Source organism: Erpetoichthys calabaricus, chromosome 1, assembly GCF_900747795.2.
Source record: "Erpetoichthys calabaricus chromosome 1, fErpCal1.3, whole genome shotgun sequence".
Lineage (NCBI taxonomy): Eukaryota > Metazoa > Chordata > Cladistia > Polypteriformes > Polypteridae > Erpetoichthys > Erpetoichthys calabaricus.
In genome coordinates, this window is record NC_041394.2 from 168,181,800 (window position 1) to 168,198,280 (window position 16,481).

General features: G+C 38.6%; 1 protein-coding gene across 1 annotated transcript in view; it reads left to right on the plus strand.

Annotated features, from left to right (window-relative positions):
• The window catches only part of ptn (pleiotrophin), a 429,887-nt gene that overhangs the window by 116,072 nt on the left and 297,334 nt on the right, over positions 1 to 16,481 (plus strand). The window lies entirely within an intron of this gene.

Genomic DNA, 16,481 nt, shown 5'->3' on the forward strand with positions numbered 1-16,481 from the left:
CAAAATGTCAAGGTCGAATTTTTTTCATGATTAGTATACTTTCTCTATACTTTGTATACTTCGAGTGCGAAGTGGCAGGTGAATTACCGTCAACAAAAAGCAGGCACCTGAGAAATAAACTGAAACGTTACTCTCTCGTGATTTTTCTGTCCATATGGTAAAGTTTTTGTTGAGCAGTACATTCCAATTTCAGGTGTTTGAATTACATCTTGATATACAACAAGTACAAAGAAACGCAACATGTAAATCGCTTTCTATTCCACACGCTTTACACGCGTATTCAGAGCGCTCTGTCAACACAAATGCTATGTGAACACCCCGCCCTCCGTCACCAGCCACTGTTCACCAGATGAATACGTTGTGGGCGGCTCACGGTGGATGGCTTTCAGTTTTAGAGTTAAAAGTTATAAGGGTTAAAAACTAACAGCAAGAAAATGTATTAAAAAATGAAAACTAAAATTATGTTTAGTAAATTATTATTTTATTTTAGTTAGTCTTTCCAGCTACTTTAATAGTTTCCTTTAGTTTTAGTTTTTCAATTCAGTTTAGTTAATTATTTTATTTCAGTTTACGAAAATGTTTTTTTAATAACAGTTTCAGTTTTGATTTTAGTTTTCGTTAACTATAATAACCTTGATGTTGAGTGAGAGATTCTTTTCCCATTGTCCTCTTGGATCTTTGAAAGGGGAGGGACTGTAAAATAATTTTATATATTGCAGAAATGCTGTCTGAGTCCTCGAAACTGAGCAATATTTTTTCCAGCATAGAGGAAGGTGGGAGGTGAGGAAAATCAGGCAGGTTCTGTTTAACAAAGTTTCTAATTTGAAGATAGTGAAAGAAATGTGTTGCTGGAAAGTTAAATTTGGAATGTAATTGTTCATAGGAGGCAAATATATTGTCTATATAAATAGTTATAGTTATTTAATCCCAAATGTTTTCCAGATATTAAAAACTACATATGTTTGCAAGGGTTGAGAAAGGTGCTTCTCATGCAGAGGTGCCACAGATTAAAGATTCTCCATGTTAAAATGCTTTCTACATTGGTTCCATATACTGAGTGAGTGAAGCACAATTGGGTTATTAGTATATCTGCAATAACTTGCATTAATAGGGGCACAAAGCAGGGAATATAATGAAGCACTGCAGGATTTTATTTCTATTGCGCACCAAGCCTATGTATGTTCATCTATTTGTGTCCAGGTTTTTATAGCTTGTTTGTTTGCTGCCCAGTAATAAAACTGAAAGTTGGGCAGAGCCATGCCACCTTCTACCTTAAGTCTTTGTAGGGTCGCTCTTTGAATACGTGGATGTTTTAAGTTCCAAATAAAGTAGGTTATGGTTGAATCTAATTGCTTGAAAATTATTTATTGATGTATATTGGAAAGTTTTGAAATAAAAAGAGAAGCTTAGGAAGGATATTCATCTTAACAACATTCATTCTTCCAGCTGGAGTGAGATGAAGGGTTGACCATCTATGCAAGTCTTGCTTATTTTTTTCCATACAGATGGAGAAATTTTGTTGATAAAGAGCTTTATGTTTACTTGTGATATTTACCCCTAGGTATATAAACTGATCTATACATATTAATAAAAGGCAAAGCCCTCACTGACTCACTGACTGACTGACTCACTGACTGACTGACTGACTGACTCATCACTAATTCTCGAACTTCCCGTGTAGGTGGAAGGCTGAAATTTGTCAGGCTCATTCCTTACAGCTTACTTACAAAAGTTAGGCAGGTTTCATTCAGTAATGGTCATAACTGGAACATATTTTTTGTCCATATACTCTAATGGAGGAGGCGGAGTCACGTATCGCGTCATCACGCCTCCTACGTAATCACGTGAACTAAAAACAAGGAAGAGATTTACAGCACGAGTCAAACGCGGGAACGAAGGTAAATGACGTTAATTTTTGACTGTCTTTTAATACTGTGTAAGCATATATATTAACACATGTGCAATTAAACGTGTGCATTTACGGGGTGATTTCTCAGGCTTAAAAGCTCGCCTTTTATCAAACGCGGGAACAAAGGTAACTGATGTTGTTCACTGTCTTTTAATACTGTGTAACCATACATATTTACACATGTGCAATTAAACGTGTGCATTTACGGGGTGATTTCTCAGGCTTAAAAGCTCGCCTTTTACTAAAAAGGTAAATGCAAAACTATTTTCAATCATTCTATGATCTGCTTCTCACAACTGAAGGCACCGTGGCTGATGGTAAATGCCGTTAATTTTTGAGTGTCTTTTAATACTGTGTAAGCATACATATTAACACGTGCAATTAAACGTGTGCATTTACGGGGTGATTTCTCAGGCTTAAAAGCTCGCCTTTTATCAAACGCGGGAACAAAGGTAAATCACGTTCTTCACTGTCTTTTAATACTGTGTAACTATACATATTAACACATGTGCAATTAAATGTGTGCATTTACGGGGTGATTTCTCAGGCTTAAAAGCTCGCCTTTTACTAAAAAGGTAAATGCAAAACTATTTTCAATCATTCTATGATCTGCTTCTCACAACTGAAGGCACCGTGGCTGATGTTACGTCACTTGCTGTCCAACCATAAGCGTTACCTGGTAGGTAACCGGACACTCACTTCACTCCCTTTCGGGAATCAAACCTCTGAGGTTTTCTTTTGTTCTTAATTAAAATTTAAAAGCAATACTTCACCGCTGCTAAGCCCCTCTAGCGCTGATGTCCGAGGTTCGATTACCGTAAGCAAGTGCAGTGAGTGTGTAATTACATTCACAGGATGTACAAATCTGAGGGAGCTAGCACCTCCTGCTGGATATACTGTGTCATCATCATTCAAACATTACTCTTTGGCAATGATTCATTCAGAGACACAATGAAGCTTCCTAACTTGAGGATCAGATTTCCATATTGTCTCAAAGGTTAATTGACATAATTAAATCAGTTGTGAATTTCTTACAGCATGTAAACTGAAAAAAATCATGATTAGGATGAAACTCATTCATGCTTGTTTTTGGGAAACTTCTGAGGTAATGCAGCTGTGTTTGCAAGTTTGCAACATGGCAGTCCTCATCTTATTCAGTGGAGTTATTTATTTATGGGGTGTGGATTCTTCCAATACATACTACTAAGAAAATTAAGGATTGATATTTCTGAATTTAAAAGGAGCAATGAAAATGTTGAGTTTCTAGTTTCCCATACTGCTACAATATTTTCCAACCCTTTTCATTCTGATCGCGCTTATTTAATGTTTCTAGTTACTGATTTAGTAATTCCAAGTCCCTGATACTCTTTCTTCTAATTAGTGGTTAGATTCATTGGTTACACTTCATGGACTTTTCTACTAGTAAATGGTGGGGCTTATAAGAATGTTTGAAAGATTGCTGCTGGCGTGATTGTGTTTTGTGTGTTGTACTAGGGTTGTGGCAAACAAATGTGATTAGCCAAAATGGGGTTCATGTGCTTGTTTAATTGTCTTGCTTTCCTGACAAACTGAGGGGCCCAACTATCTAGGAGAATATTAAAGTAGAAATTTTGAGAAATCAAAGGGTCAGTTCAGATATCTGATCAGGGTGCCCACTGCATCTTCTTTTGGATATGTATTGGACACAATCATTTAGAAGAAGACCCTGTCTGCCTGCATCGTTTGGTCGAGGTGCATCATTAGCTTTTTTAATCACTTCCAAAAAATGTCAGTTTCTTAGCTCTCCCATTTACTCAGTCATCAGAAACAACAATAAAATAATATTTTGGGTGAGATTTTCTGGTTGTCAGCATTAGCCCGCTCAGTTTAATAAATGTTCAAGAAATAAGTTTACTGCTGAAGTGTGTGATTAATTCCTTTTAATTTTGGACTTCAGCTTTGATTATGATTTTTTTCCAGTGCTCAGTGCTTTTCCTTGACAGGTTGGGTGATCATCTGTGGTGACATTTGCAAGTTTGCATCATTAAAGCCTATCTATTTGTTATGCCTTTCATGGATTTCCAGGGCACAGAATTATGTATAATGTCAGAGTTATCATTAATTTCACAGTTTTTGTATCTGTTTTAAACCTTCTTTCAAATACTTGGTTTTGCAGTTTTTTTAGAATATTATTACTTTAAAACAATTGGGACAAGAAAAGGCTATTAAGGAAATCAATCTCTATTCACTTCAAAATATATGTGTTATCAGGTTTGTGGTTTTATTGACCTCCTGTTCATTTTCAAATGTCTTTAAAGTACTTCATGCCTGGATATGTCTAGGAACAATGTGTCATGTGAATAGGTGCCTACCTAGCAAGATCTATGCACCTTTGGTTTAGCAGAAGGCAACATTATGTTAAACATGAGGTTCCCATGGCTAATATCTCTATATATAAGTGTGAGATCACAGTAGATCCTAACACATCTGGGGCCTCATGTATAAACAGTGCGTATGCACAAAAATGTTGCGTAAGCCCGTTTCCACGCTCAAATTGCGATGTATAAAACCTAAACTTGGTGTAAAGCCAAGCACATTTTCACGGTATCTCCAACCCTGGCATACGCAAGTTCTCCGCTCGGTTTTGCAAACTGGCGGCACCCAGCGCCAAAGCAGTGCTGCTGTTCCCAGGTGGTTTCCCTTTCTTTTTTACATCCACAATGACGGCTTTATCAAATACACTGAAATTAACCGCATATTGTTCGTTAGTTTAAAGCATCTGATTTTAATTAACCTGTAATAATATAATGGTCCACGGAATGGCCAAACTATTCTAAATACCATAGCTGCTTTACCGTTGTTACTCTCACTGCACCTTCTTCTTCTACTTTCAGCTGCTCCCATTATGGGCTGCCACAGCGGATCATCTTTTTCCATATTACTCTCATTACACCACTCGGACCAGCTGATCGGAAAGAGAATTACCGGTATACAGAATCAAGCACACGATGCCTCAGCCATTCGCTATCTGAACTGCTGTCATCCGCCAAACGCTTCAGAGCCTTTCTTGTACGGATCTCACGGTTCAGAAACAGCTTCATCCCAAGAACTATAAATGCACTCAATCAGTCCATCAAATGCTCCTTATAGAACTGTTTATACTTATAAGTACAATTACCTCACTGTAAACTTGTGATACAGTTATAATATTGCACAACCTGCACCACTTTATAAACCGCGTATTTACATATGATGATGATATCATTTTTAAGATGAAATGCAGTAAAATAGGTTTATTACATTATACAGATAACATGTTAACATCATTTAAATAATCTATATTGTTAATAATTAAACATGTGAGGACACAGTGGCGCAGCACTAGCTAGTTCAGGGATTGTTCCTGCCTCGCACTGTATTCTTGCCGGGGCTGGCGCAACAATGGATGGATAGATGGATAGAATAATTAAACATGAACTACGAAGATATTTCAATGTTCCTTAAAAGTTTTGAAGACTCAGAGTTCTAAGCTTACAGATGGCTTAACATCTACAGTATAACAGAGCTGATTGTGTGGAGATTGGTTACTTGGAGAAAGAAAAGGAAGGACAGAAATTGGGGTTTAGTACATTTGAAAGAGACAGTACTGCTGCAATAAATTATTTCATCGAAGGTAATGCGCGGCGCAACAAGCATCTTGCAGGAGGCAGAAACAATCTGTGGACAAGGCACCTGCTCGACACTATCACTGCGCCACTGTGTTTCTATGTTTAATAACATGCTTTAATTCCTATCATCATGAAAATGATAACAAGTATACATCTCAGTATTTTAATTATTCAGAGAGCTGTAATATCACGAATGTAATGGATTCTGTGTTCTGTCGGAGGAAGAGAAAGCCCGTTTAAGAAGCACGTAGTGATTCACACACATAGAGCACATAGAAGAACAAATACAATACAAATCATTTAACGTGCTACTTTAGTTATGATGGTATTTGAGAAACTAGTAAATTAAGCGATTTTAAGATGAAGTTTATGATGTTCTACTTTAATGACAAAATAAACTACATGATTAAAGTGGAAATTTCGAGATTAAAGTTGACATTTTGAGCTTTTTTCCCCACTGTGTGCCTATTTTTTTTTTCTTTTCACTGTACCCCAATAAGCTTTCATATGACACTCAGATGGTGGGCTACGATTCACCTTTTCAAAGCGACTTTGATATGTGACAACTTCTTTTTTATTTCGGACACTGTGTGACTTTGTGAACTTTCGAGTTTTTCTGACACTCTGTCACTCGATCAACTTCCTTTTGTTGGTTATATCACTGTTTAAACCAACAAATAGTAAGTTTTTCCTTGCCTCCACTTGGTATTCGCTGAAATTCTTCTATTTTCCTTCGTGCTTTTGCCATTGTCTTTTCACAGAAGGCTGAGCTTATGGGCTATTTAGAATTGATTTGCATAGTCAAAGAGGCATAATTCTGGGAGGAGTTGTGGAGTGGCAGCAGGCGCATGCACGTGCATTACTTTTCACGCTGACCGGGATTTATGTAGCGGAAGAACGTGGAAGTTGGCGTTTGCACAGATTTATGCATCTGGATTTTTTCGTGCATACAAATATTTCCACTTTTCTCCATACGCCATGTTATAGTGTGAATTTTACACACAGCATTATACATGAGGCCCCTGGTGTCCTAAACATGCAAATGACAATGAAGCCAATAAAGAACAGAGAGGAATTCCTTGGAGGAATTGTGAAATGTTTTCTGTAGATGAAAAGGAAATGGTGACCAAGAAGATTCCAGGGACTGCTTTCTGCATAAAGCGAAAAAGTGACCCCATGCCAAGCCAATAAACCACCATTAGACCTCCATTTCCACAGCGTAGTATCAGAAAGGTTAAAACTAGAGCAACAGTGGGTTCTGCTGCCCAAGGAAGGGAAGAGATATAGTTTGCACTGCAGAGAAGTTACTTTAAGAGGTAACAAGGTCCCAGGAATGAAGGACCACTGGACAACACTAGAGGGCAATCTAGTCTGGTGTTTCTCCTAACAAAGAGGGTTGTTCTTGATGGGGAATTGGGCCTGCTATGGCAATTAAAGTAACCTTACAGTATGACAGCCAGGTGTAAACTATGTGAAGGAGACTCCCTGGCTGGAGATGGAGTTTAGAGTCTTCACAGAAATAGAGAGTGAGAGAGGAGGGAGGAGGGAGGATGCTATTGATGGCAAATTGAAGGTGAAAAAGTAATTGAACCATCACTTTGAGCATCAAGGATTTAATTTAGTCAGGCCATGTGACATAGTGTCATGGGCACTGAACTTTAAAGCACAGCACGCCATTTAAATCTCTTCCTCTGACATACTGCATGTAACCTAAATTTGATTTCACCTTAAAATGTCCACATAAACAATTCAGCAATAGTTGTAATGTTACAACATGCTTTCATCATAGGGAAGGTACTTTATACATTAAAAAAGTAATTTCTTTAACTGTTTATTTGTGCTTTGTGCTCTGGATGTAGAGAGACAGATTACAATATCCTACTTACACCATACTCTATATATGTGAAGTTTGAGTATTCCTTCCATACACACCACACATACTGTATGGAATTTCTTCAGGTATTCCAGTGTTTTCTTAAAACGGAACTGCATGCAAGGTTTGTTAACAACTGTAAATTGGCAGAGTGTGGATAACATGTTCTCTCTGGTGGACAGGTGTTGCTTTAGGTCTTGTCCAGACACTAAACAGAACATAAATCCTTACCCTATTAATGAACTAGACTAAACTGAATATTTTGACTTGTCATAATATCATCAGCTACATGTCTCTTTTCTTGTAAAAGCTACTTGTAAATTGTGTATCACTGTTATTGTGACCCATATTTTACTTCAAAATGCCTAAAAACCAAAGTTCAAAATAATGATGGTTATAACCACCAAAATAAAATCTCATTTGCAGGTTTATTTAATATTATATCACAAATATCATGCAGAAAATATATTTTTAGCTAACCTAACATAAAAACTAAATACAAATTATTTGTAATATAAATGTTAGTAAAAAAACTTAAATGTTGTGCCTAAATTTAAAATACCTATTGCTGTGAAAACAAGAATATTTTATTTGTAAACTGACAATAACACCAGTAGAGGGCAAGCATAACTTGCCTGTAATTGCAGAGGGAATCACCATTTTCTTTTATAGACAGTTCCTTTGTGCTAACATTAAATGAGGATGGCACCAGCATATGAAGCTGCTTGCATTTTTACGTCATTTTCAATACTTCTTCACTCAAATTTTAAGCTTTAATTATATCTAAATACAGCTCTAGGATCTGAAAAACAGTATAAATGTGAACTGACTGTCTTTGAGAAGGAGAAAATTTGCAGTGCTATGCTTTTAAAGTGCAGGAAGAGGTAAACAAAGAAAATACAGCAAGCTTCTTATGGTCAGATTAGATGAAACAAAAACAGGCAGCATTGGACTGGGTCCAATCACTCTGGAGTGAAACTAAGTGAATTAAATTTAATGGTACCTTGGAATTAAAGAAAACATGTATGTATAGCACAGCATTGCATTTTATCTCTGTAATTTATGTAACAAATGTATTTTTAGAATTTCCTTCGGTTGGTCTGCAGAGGAAATAGAGAAGGGGTTTAGAGAATGCTGCCACCCCCTAGTAATTCACGTAATTATGACCGTTTAAGCCTGTCAGCTGCTTCCAATGTGCATGTGTGTAAAAATATATATAAATGATATATTTGCTCTATATATTGTATATACCACACTCCTAATGCAATAAACAGCAAAACATAAACCAATATTTAGATTTTTATTTTTTTCTACATTTACTGACTTGTTCCCACTTTGTGATTTTCTGACTCCTTCCCTAAGCCTTCCTGACAACTGTAATCTTCTCTCAGTCCTGATGTTGTTATGTGGGGTGGCAAAGGGCATTAATTTATTAATTTTGCTTTGCTCTGCTTTTATGTTTGCTGTCTTCTTTAGATCTGTGTGAGCTATTCAAAGAAACAAATGAATGGGAGCCTTTCAGTGCAAGTGGCTGGACCCCTTTATTAATTATAATGTTTGTTTTCCTGCCAATTCAATTTTGGAAAATAACAAGCAAGCTTATTCAGTTATGTATATTCATTTGTATAATTAATGGATTATGTCTGCTGCATGTCCTAATATTATGATGCTGCAATCTGTCTCTTCCTAGACCTTTGAATGTAGTAATATGAAAATATTTCAATTATGAATTATTATGGGGGATAACTTAATGCTAGTATAATGTATCTCCTTTTGTGTAAGTTAAATTCTTTCATTGGTAATAGAGTACCTGTTGCCACTTCTTGCACCAGTGATTCACCATGATACTACATTTGCTGCTTCAACACAAGTCTGAGGTGTTCTGTGTTTGGTTTCTGTTCCACAAAATGCCACCAAATGGTTCATATTTTCTGAATACAAAGGCTTGGCCAGCTTTATCTTTGTTATTATTATGTTTCCCATCAAGTCAAACTTGCTTTTGAGCTATCAGACACAGAACGTGATAGACTTCTATAATGGCACAATCCTCAGTCATGAAACATTCTTAAATAAATTGATTTTTAGATATTTCCTTTTTGGCAAAATTGCACAAATATATAATTTGTATGAACTTTATGGGGAAATCAAGGTTTTTATTTTTTTAGCATTTTCTTCACTATGAGGATGGTTACATTATACTGTAGTTTTACTGATAAATACAAAATAACTCAAATGCTATAATAAAGTCAGGACTTCGCCAAGGTGATAAATGGCAGCGGGGAGACCCTAACTTATATGTGGGATCTAAGATTGCAGAACTCCTGATCCACTAGGCAGAGTTCCACAAGCAAGACACTAAGAAGTCCTTATACCATTCCTCACTCAATCTGCCTTTATAAAGAGAAAGTCAAGTCAAGTCAAGTCAAGTTGGGGAGCATGCACTGGTACAGTGCATTGCCACACCCACTACACGACGAAACAACTTGGGATCCCGGTTTGCAACCCCCCAGGCAGACACGCGGTCCAGTCCTACCCTCCGGAAATGACCCTCTATCTGCCGCAGCGTGGGCGACCCCTTGGCCTGGTCCAGCCACTCGGGTCCCCAACAATGAGGATCTTACAAGCCGGATCACCCTCGGGGAAACGCACCACATGGCTATAGTGCCATAACTGACGCTCCCTCACAATGCAGGTAATGTGCCTCATTCGGGACTCCATGAGCAACCGCTCATTCGACACAAAGTCAAACCAACGTTACCCAAGGATTTTCCCGGAGAGACACAGTGCCAAAGGAGTCCAGTCTTCGTCTCAGGTCACTGGATAGCGTCCATGTCTTGCAACCAAAGAAAAAGAAAGTAAAGAGAAAAGTGTTGTTTTTTTTTATCTATTACTAATTGAACTTTTCATCATCTATGGTGATCAGTTCCCTATTGCTCCTATCACTTAATCTAAACTAATCATAGGAACCCTGTACAGCCAATGCTGCTTCAAAGTCATCAGACCCTAAAACAACTGAGCTGGCTTTCTGTCGAACAAAACAAAAGTCTAGAGTGTTGTGGTGGTAAACATGTCTCAGGTAGCAAGCAATGGTGCACAAATAATGATCAGAAATATTGGCAGGTTAAAGAAGTCATTTTATATGGATCCAAATGTTCTATTGTATGATTACACAAATGTTCTGCTATTCACAAATTTTAAAAAATAAACACAAACTTGAATCTTTTGCTCATGGTATCTGCTCCAATACCTGTATAAATATCATACTGACCTCTCCATAATGGGTTCAGAAAGGATTATTAAAAACCAAAATCAAAACCAGTGTCCAAATAAATTTCACTGCTCAAAATTCAATAAATAAATAATCCATAAATAGGTAAAAAAAATCCAAATGTTTAAAACAAGGCTAAAAAAGAGAATAAAAAACCTGCATCAGTCATTGGGACCACTCTAGCCAAACACAGCTCCTTCCCAGCTCACCCAAGGTTTGCTCAGCTGAAGAGACTTCAGCAGTTGCAGTCCTCTCGCTACTGATCCCCGTCTTGGCTGCCTCCGCCGGTGTCTGCCAGATCGCTCGGGTTGGTTGTCCTCCCGTCTTCCTTCTCGCACATGTAGTCGTCCCTCAGATCCCCAGGAAGGACTCCACCTCGATCAAACCCACTCCTAGACTCCTAGTGGGTGCGATCTGTCCCTGATGCACCAATTCTTCGCTCCACACGGGACCCCAACCACACTGACCTCTCTCTTTAAGTTGACTGGCTCATCCACTCTCTTTCACACCCCAATGCTGCTCTATAAGCCTCTTTTGTTTCTTCTTTTCCATCTTTTTCTTCCTCTGTGCCAGCCCATACTTATGCGGCTCCGTGGGTGCAGTGGCTCAATCTTACACCGCAGGAAGCTGATTAAGCAATTGAGAGCAAACACACAGTTACGTGCAGGTGTGACTTGACCCAATTACCTCATCAACTCCCTGAGGCTACACAATGACGCCCATGGAGAATGACACGGCCAAATGGATTATTTAAAAACTGTCCTTTCGCAATATATAAAACCAATACAGTCTCTCTCTTTCAAAGATCCAAGAGGACAATGTGAAAAGGATCTCTCCCTCAACATATCAGAAAAGGAGTGGAAGGTAGCAATGCAGAGAATTCACTCAAGCTCCATATGTGCAAAGCATACAATTATTCAACTAAAAATAATATATCGAGCACATCTGTCTCGCTTAAAATTGTCCAAAATGCTTCCAGGGCAAGATCCAACCTGCAAACGCTGCAATCAAGTTCCAGCCTCACTGAGTCACATGTTTTGGCCTGCACCAACTTAACATCATTTTGGACCAAGATTTTTAAATGCCTTTCAGACAGCCTTGGTGTCACAATCCCTCCTAACCCATTAATAGCTGTGTTTGGTGTACTTCCAGATGGGCTTAAAGTGGAGAAGGACAAACAAACTGTGATTGCCTTTACTTCACTATTGGCACGCAGACTTATCTTGCTCAACTGGAAGAATCCTAACTCTCCCCTTTTAAGTTAATGGGTAACTGGTGTTATATATTATTTGAAATTGGAAAAAATAAAATTCTCACTTAGAGGATCTGTGCAGACATATTTCCAAACCTGGCAGGATCTAATCAATAACATTTTAGAATAAGCTTTTAAAGCACTGATGAAGCAGAGTCTCTCCCTATTCTCTTTTTTTTCTTTTTCTTCTTCATTTATCTATATTCACTTATTCATTTATCTATTTGCTTATTTTTACTAGGTTTTAGTTTTATTTTGCTGTCCATGCTCTCTTTCTCAGGGGTGGGGGTTGATTAGTTTTCAATCATTTTCTTGTAAAATTGATGTATTTGTATGGAATGTTGTGTGATTTCAATAAAATCAATAAAAAATTAAAAATTTATGCCACCATACTACCCTTCCTTAAGCTACCTAATGACTCATGTAAAGCAATTAAAATATATCCATAACATATATATGCACCTTCACATTTGGACCCTATTTAATAAGTCAGTTGACACACACACACTAGCATTATCTATGCTCAATTCACATTATGATCTTTCCTAAATCATCACAATATATACTCATACACATACCAGCAGCATTTTATTCTTGAAAGAAATGGTCTCCTTTGTATTTTACAATTATCAAAATAAGAAGGAAGGAAAAATATTTTCCATATTTATAAAAAGTTTTATAAGCAAGAGTGGAGACATTTCCATTATACCAAATATTATACATATTCAAAAAAGTCCTATTTTAACCCAAATTATCTCAGAGCTATAGAAATTGAATATTTCTAATTTTGTGTGCACACTATATTTACCAGTATATTTCAGATAAAGAAGTCCTACTCACACATTATCTCTCAAACATAATTTGTCATTTTCAGACACAGTGAGCATTCTTCTCATGCATTTAATCACTCACAACATTTTCCCTCAAATATGCTTGATGATTTTGACTGCTGTTCCTCTCAGGGCAGTCACACTGCCGATGTCTATATCTTCTACAGGCATAACACTTATTTCTCCCACGTCTTCCATCACAACCTCAGCCACATCCAGACTGTTCTACCGAGTAATAAGCCATCTGTGTCACTAATACCTTAGCCTGATGTATGCTGCCTTTTTTAACTTAGATTTTAATGAAGCCATCTCCTTTTGTTTTTCCCCTTACCTCCTTTATAATAGAATATCATTCATTATTTACTGAGACCTTTTACTATTTCCACTCAATATCTTAGTTGCATGGCGGCACGGTGGCGCAGTGGGTAGCGCTGCTGCCTCACAGTTGGGAGACCTGGGGACCTGGGTTCGATTCCCGGGTCCTCCCTGCGTGGAGTTTGCATGTTCTCCCCGTGTCTGCGTGGGTTTCCTCCAGGCGCTCCGGTTTCCTCCCACAATCCAAAGACATGCAGGTTAGGTGGATTGGCGATTCTAAATTGGCCCCAGTGTGTGCTTTGTGTGTGGGTGTGTTTGTGTGTGTCCTACGGTGGGTTGGCACCCTGCCTGGGATTGGTTCCCTGCCTTGTGCCCTGTGTTGGCTGGGATTGGCTCCAGCAGACCCCCGTGACCCTGTTTGGATTCAGCGGGTTGGAAAATGGATGGATGGATGGATCTTAGTCGCAATAATCACCCAATTATTTGTCTATCTACTTACATGTCTATTTACTTACATACTATGACTAGAAACAAATCAATTTATGAACTTAAAAAAAGTTAACTGTCTCTGCCTTCACACTCTGCTCTCACTCATTTTACTGGTCTGGACAAAGAAACAAACAAACAAGAACATCCAGCTCAGCTCTACACAGCTCCAATCTCCTAATCAAGGAAACTTTATTGGTGAACCAAGTTGACGACAACAAGAAAAAATCTTCTGTGGCAATCCGATTCTGCAACAACAAGGAAAATATCCAACAACCAGGAAAACCATGTGTCAAGAAACTACAATCATAAAGTGTCTAACCAATTCGGCTCTCAGTCCCAAGCCTACACACACACACACACAGAAAACATACAAACTCTATATATTCTCTTTTTACCTTAAATCACACTTATTCTACTGCTTGCGACCTAAAACAGAATTTCCAGTATTATCATAAAAAACACCTGCTATCGCAATATCACAAAGAACACCTGCTATTTCCCCTAGAAAACCTGCACGGCCACCTTTTTGGACAGAGGCAGTGGTGCTGCAAGAATTATGTTTCTAGACTTCTCTAGTGCCTCCAACCTCTGCTCCTTAGGGACAAGCTGACAGAGATGGGAGTAGATTCATACCTGGTGGCATGGATTGTGGACTATCTTAAAGACAGACCTCAGTATGTGCGTCTTGGGAACTGCACGTCTGACATTGTGGTCAGCAACACAGGAGCGCCACAGGGGACTGTACTTTCTCCGGTCCTGTTCAGCCTATATACATCGGACTTCCAATACAACTCGGAGTCCTGCCACGTGCAAAAGTTCGCTGACGACACTGCTATTGTGGGCTGCATCAGGAGTGGGCAAGAGGAGGAGTATAGGGACCTAATCAATGACTTTGTTAAATGGTGCAACTCAAACCACCTATACCTGAACACCAGCAAAACCAAGGAGCTGGTGGTGGATTTGAGGAGGCCCAGACCCCTCATGGACCCCGTGATCATCAGAGGTGACTGTGTGCTGATGGTGCAGACCTATAAATACCTGGGAGTGCAGCTGGATTATAAATTAGACAGGACTGCCAATACTGATGCTCTGTGTAAGAAAGGACAGAGCCGGTTATGCTTCCTTAGAAGGCTGGCGTCCTTCAACATCTGCAATAAGATGCTGCAGATGTTCTATCAGACGGTTGTGGCGAGCGCCCTCTTCTACGCGATGGTGTGCTGGGGAGGCAGCATTAAGAAGAAAGACGCCTCACGCCTGGACAAACTGGTGAGGAGGGCAGGCTCTATTGTTGGCATGGAGCTGGACAGTTTGACATCTGTGGCAGAGCGACGGGTGCTAAGCAATTATGGAGAATCCACTGCATCCACTAAACAGTGTCATCTCCAGACAGAAGAGCAGCTTCAGCGAATGCTGTCAATGTCCTGCTCCACTGACAGACTGAGGAGTTCGTTTCTCCCCCAAACTATGCGACTCTTCAATTCCACCCGGGGGGGTAAACGTTAACATCATACAAAGTTATTGTCTGTTTTTACCTGCACTATTATCAATCTTTAATTTAATATTGTTTTTTTTTTTTTGTATCAGTATGCTGCTGCTGGAGTATGTGAATTTCCCCTTGGGACTAATAAAGTATCTATCTATCTATCTATCTATCTATCTATCTATCTATCTATCTATCTATCTATCTATCTATCTATCTATCTATCTATCTATCTATCTATCTATCTATCTATCTTATCAGCATTACTCTCTACTAAGACCTTTTGCCAAACTGGGAGATCTGGGCCAGCTCCTTCACCATGCGATGGGGAACCACTGAGCACTATTCTTACCAGTAAACTCAGATGCTCTTAACAAATCCTTGAGATGGCGTAAGCTTGCTCAGGCATATAAGGGGTCTCACAGAAATTTCTTTACTCTGTCTTCCTTTAATTCAGCCCTCTTTGTCTTGACTCTGCTGGTGATGGAGAAGACTTCTTCCTTTGTCATTAACTATTCTTACACCGCTGGTGAACTAATCAGCCATGGTGTCCAACATCTAACCTAAATACACTAAAACAATCCTGTTCTAATGGCTTGGGGATGAACACACCTGATGAGCAAAAACTGAGTAGTGATGTTCGATAAGATACTACTGATACATGACACAGAGTAATATTGATGTTTGATGACTGGAGAAGTGAAAAATGCGACTGTCCTAAATGACTAAAGATGCATGATGTGGAGTAATACTGATATGTGATTATTATTGGAGATGTAAAAAATGATGTCCTAAAATGGACACCATACTAGTTTCTAAATTCTACACTAGTTCAGTCCATAGTTTTAGGCCTTTGTCATATGCTAAAAAACTGAAAACAGAAAGACAAAAATTAGCTTATATTTAAGTGAAAATAACTGGTATGTCATTTATGATATTCTGTTCAACATTTTCAAATAAGCTGAAGTATATGAAAAAAATATCAGAATTACATAAGATCAAAATTACATTACATCAAAATTGACCCAAGTGAACACATTATGATTTACATTGTGCCATCTAACAGCCTGTATTTCTTTTGGCCTTCTGCCATTGCATGGCTTACTTTAAAGTAACTGGATATGGCACTTGTTGCATGTGTTGGGTTCCTTGCCCTGTAACATCCTGATAGAATCTCTAGTTTCTCCCAACGCCTAATCTCTCTCTCTCTCGTTCATGTGTCTCATACTTCAGGAATAACTGCCACCTGTCCTCCCATACTGGCATGCAGAGATAATCTCTCATTATCAGTGCAATGTTTCCTCCACCTCTTCTGAAAGTTTTCTTTGGGACAACCCCCGGCCTTTTGCTAATTTATTGGAGACTAGCAAAATACCCGCGCTTCGCAGCGGAGAAGTAGTGTGTTAAAGAGGTTATGA